Genomic DNA, 4,774 nt, shown 5'->3' with positions numbered 1-4,774 from the left:
GTATTCCTGGTTCCAAGATGCTAGAAGATGATTGATTCCTTCCTTCCTTCCTTCCTTCCTTCCTTCCTTCCTTCCTTCCTTCCTTCCTTCCTTCCTTCCTTCCTTCCTTCCTTCCTTCCTTCCTTCCTTCCTTCCTTATTAGCTTCCAGAGGAATCTTGCTGGCTGCCATGTGCAGCTGAACACTAGAGCAGGTGGCCTTAATCCATCAAAGCAATATTTAAAAAATATATCTCCAAATAGTGCATGTACCCAGTGCTGCTTGGCACGAGTGTTCCCTGAAGAACAGCTTTCAAGCCTCCATTCAAACTCAACGAGGAGCTCTTCTCTTTTTCTCTCTTTGCCATATGTGAAGCAGCAACTTTGGACATCTTGTAAATAAGTATATCTTTTTGCCCAGGCTTTCCCTAATCCATAAGATCAGTCCATTTTTCTCTGTATAAATTTACTGAACCAATGTTTTTTTAAAAAAATATGCTTTCATACTACAGCTTTACTGTTGTGTTTTTGTTTTAATAAAATTGTTACGGTGTTCATGTTGTACACTGCTTAGATTTTAAAAAAATATTAAGCTGTTTATTATTTATCAATCAATGGAGACGTGCCGGTTCGAAGAAAAGAGTAAAAATCCTAGTAGGCCTCCTCAGACTCTTAGATGTGATTCAATCAGCTTGACACAGACTAATTTCTTTCTGCTACAACACTCATCACAAAACTGCGGGAGAAAGGGTTTTAGTTCTATTAAGAATACATGACTTCTCAATTTAAGTTCACTCCAGAGAAGAGAATAAGATAAACTTACCAGAAGATGTGCAAAGAAGCTTGATTTTTCTCCTCCTTGAGCTACCCAGTGATTTGGGGAACCAATAAAAAAACTCTGCTATCCTTCTAATTGTTTTGTTGAAGTCATTTCTTATTGCCATAGCTAAAGTCAGCCGACTGCTCTTGAGGTAACTGCACAGAAGTGCAGGAAGGAAGGAAAAAGCCTCAAATACCCACAACCCCATAAGATCGCCGTGAATAGAACCTCAGCCAGCATGTCTCAAGGCCACCTGTTGGTTCTAAATCCTCTCATCTACATTTAGTAAACTAGAGATCTTTATCTTTATATACAGCCACATTACTATAACCAAACTATGGTAGTACAGTGAGAGAAATTAATCAGTATCTTTCCAAAAATGCTGTTTTAAAAACCATTTCCTGTAGTATTTTTCTCAGGTTATATACAATCCCAACATTAAACAGGTGTTTTCTTTATAAAAATTTGTTAATCAAATCAATAGAGCATTCCTCCCACAATCTTATGAAGTGGGTGATGAATTAAGATACCTTGATATTGTTACTATTTAGAATGAGGTGCTCTGTTACTAACATGTTTTTTTGAAAATAAATCATTTTCTGATTCTAAACTGTACTGCCGGTATCTATGCTAAAGTTCCCAATATGCAGTCTTAGGCGCAGTCTCTAACAAATCACTTTTGCTGACACTGAAACCCAATAAATGAATAAAATATATAGTGGCTTACATTTGGCACCTCAAAATCAAAGTCTATAAATAAATGACATGCTTTTATATATAGATAAGAATGATGAATCTGTGCAACAGTGATGCTTATATTTTCATTGTGCTTTTAGATAATTACACTATTCTCATTTAACAAAACAGTGTCCAATTGAAAAGGATGCCCATATTTTTTTTTGCATTTGCTCCTGTTTAGAGTTTATTACCTCTAGCTAACTTGTTTAAGTTGACATTTTCTTGGCTAAATCCAGACACAGCAGCACACAAAATGTTATAGGAACAAAGATGTTGCATCAAAATTGTAGAATGACTTAAAAACATTTGTGTAACAGTGCATAGTACTGATGTTTCAGGAGATATTTATGTTTCACTCCTCCATACTAAAACATGTAAGATATTTAGACCCCCACTTTCAGATATTTTTAACTTACTGCCTTTTTCCAGTCTGAATCTTGATAGATTGTATTTCCTGGGTCAATGTGTCCTAGAAAACAAAGCAAACATTTCCACAGATATTCTTTTGTCCGTGTCCTTTTAAATATAAGAGACAGATATCCAACAGAAATACTGTTTCCTAGTTTTCACTATGTTGCATGGAAGTCAGAAGGCATGTCGAAGCAAAGTGTTTTAGTGCAACTGGGAAGCCAAGGACCACTGAAAGCATAATAAAAGTTAGGGATGTTTTGTGTCTCAACAGCTAGATTGTTTATTCAACTCATAAACTTCTTATAATCCCCCCATCATGATTTAAGATGCTGAGTATGACCCATAATACCCTGAGTGATGTATCTTTGTGTTGTTTATTCAATTAAGATCTTAATTCTTGGCTAGATCTATACTCTACACACTGTGAAAGCAGGATAATAGACTTGATGGTATTGAGTCTTATCTAGAAAAGGTGTCTTCTTATGTTTTTAAATTCTTATTTTAAATTAAAAATGAAATGTACAACTTAAAAAAAACTTTTTCAGGTACTGTATAAAGTGACAACTTAAACACTGGATATCCCTTTGTTTCTTTGCACAATCTTGGAAACACAAATGACTGGAATTTCTGTAATGGAATTGGAGAGTTTAAAAATGTAGGATGTGGCAACGTTTGTGCGGACTTGTTCCCAAGACTTGTTAAAGACAAACGCTAGTCCCACTCATATTGTAGCTGCGAGACTAAGATAAAGAACGAGTATCAGAAGATGCAATGCAATTTGGCTGTTTTCTTTTCTAGGTCACTTCTGTTTTCTTCAGTCCTCACTTCCCTCTGTGGCCCCCAAGTCTCGTGCCATGCCACCCCCCCTTAAGTGACTTTCACCTGTGGCCTCCTTGGAATATCCGGGGGGCAGGACGGTAGGGAGCCACATGGTCCTCAGTTGAGAAAAACTGCCTTACCAGATGCATACCGGTAGTTTTATCATTTTTAGTGATCTAAGCCATATTTTGATGTGGGGCCCTGGTTACATTGAAATTTCCCTCTTCACATTTAACCATTGTTGCATAGCTGTCAACCCTCCCTTTTTTTGGCGGGAAACTCCCTTATTCCAAGCCACAGCTATCAGCCTTCCCTTTTTTTGCTGGCAATTCCCTTATTCCAGCGCCGTTTCCCGCTGCTATCCTGGATTGTTAGATATACCGTAGACCAGGCATCCCCAAACTGTGGCCCTCTAGATGTTTTGGCCTACAACTCCCATGATCCCTAGCTAACAGGACCAGTGGTCAGGGATGATGGGGATTGTAGCCCAAAACATCTGGAGGGCTGAAGTTTGGGGATGCCTGCCATAGACTGTCCCCGGGACAGGTGAGGCTGCTGATCCCTTATTTTCAAATCCGAAAGTTGACAGCTATGTTGATGGTATGCACAGGAATGCCTGACTGGGCCTTGCACCCAAAGAAAGCCCTAGACTGTATGGTATCTCATGCAATCCTGTAGAGGACACTCTCCTGAATGCAGGAGCATGATACGTGGCGGCACAAAGAAATATTGGAGTGGGCAACCCCAGGTCCTCCCACCCCCCCACCCCCCGTATTTTGGCTATTGCTGATCTGCATAAATGTGTTTCATAGAGCCATGTGCCAGGACTAGGCCAGGTGAGATCTCAATAGCAGAGGACATTTTCATGGTTGTGTCGGTATATGATTTGTGGTGGAAATAGCCATATTTTGCAGTGGCCACCTCCAGTTACTTGTGGGTTTAAAAAAAAATGGTTGCATGAGGTCATCACACATTTATGAACATTTCACAAGCATGATGCTGACTAAAGAAAATAACCGTTGGACTCAAAGGAGATCTGATCATGGAGATATAGATCATGTAGGGTATCCCAAAAATTATTTTGCAATTCAGGAACATACTTTACTTCGGAGTTCAGAACATATTAACTTTCCTTCTTTTTTCAGTGCTTCAAACTTTCAACCAAATGAACTGGGAACTAGCAACCAACTTTAGCATCCTGCTCATACCTTGTTGTTGTTTTAATTATTTGTTTCAACCCATTGTCTTCCACACACTTCTAACAATGTTCTATAACACTGTGAGTATCCAGTCTTGAAGTTCAATGATGTACATTGCATACATTCCAAGATCACCAATTCATCATATCAAGGACAATGAATTAAAAGTGTGAGAAGAGATTTATTTCTCATGCTGCTGCCTAACTTGTGGTACATTGATTTGAAGAGAATTTTCGCAAGACCCACAGCCGCTGCCGATAGAATTACTGTACAGACTAAGAATGGTAGAGTTCCCCCTACAAATTAATATGAAAACACAATGCAAATTATTGAACACTACAAAAAAGCAAGCTGGTATATGTCATATTGTTTACAACTTATCTTAATAATTTACATGAAGGGGGAATTTGATCCTTTTTTCTCTTGAGTGCTGCATACCCTGTAATGTAATCTGTTGGGGGCTGTAAGCAGGGGCAGAGACAAAAGAAATGTAGATTAATCCAGAATAGACGGCACTGCTTCAGTTTTCACCATGGCTACCAGAGATTAGAATTCTCAATCCTACAAAGGTGTCCTCAGAAATAAGCCCATCTGGGGGTTTATTGGGTTCCTTTCAAATACATTTATAATTTTTATTTTATTTTAGTACAGTAGACTAATATAGGTAATTTGAAAAGCAAGTAAAAGTAATTCCTTTCTTATTTTAGTGTGCCGTATACACATAAACATATATGGTAGAAACCTACCAATTTGTTATTGGGCAGCTGGGAGAACCCCCCCCCCCAAAAAAAAGCCCAGAAGAAAAGCTTT

Source organism: Zootoca vivipara, chromosome 10 (genome assembly GCF_963506605.1).
Source record: "Zootoca vivipara chromosome 10, rZooViv1.1, whole genome shotgun sequence".
Classification (NCBI taxonomy): Eukaryota; Metazoa; Chordata; class Lepidosauria; order Squamata; family Lacertidae; genus Zootoca; species Zootoca vivipara.
Note: the sequence above shows the minus strand (reverse complement) of the source record.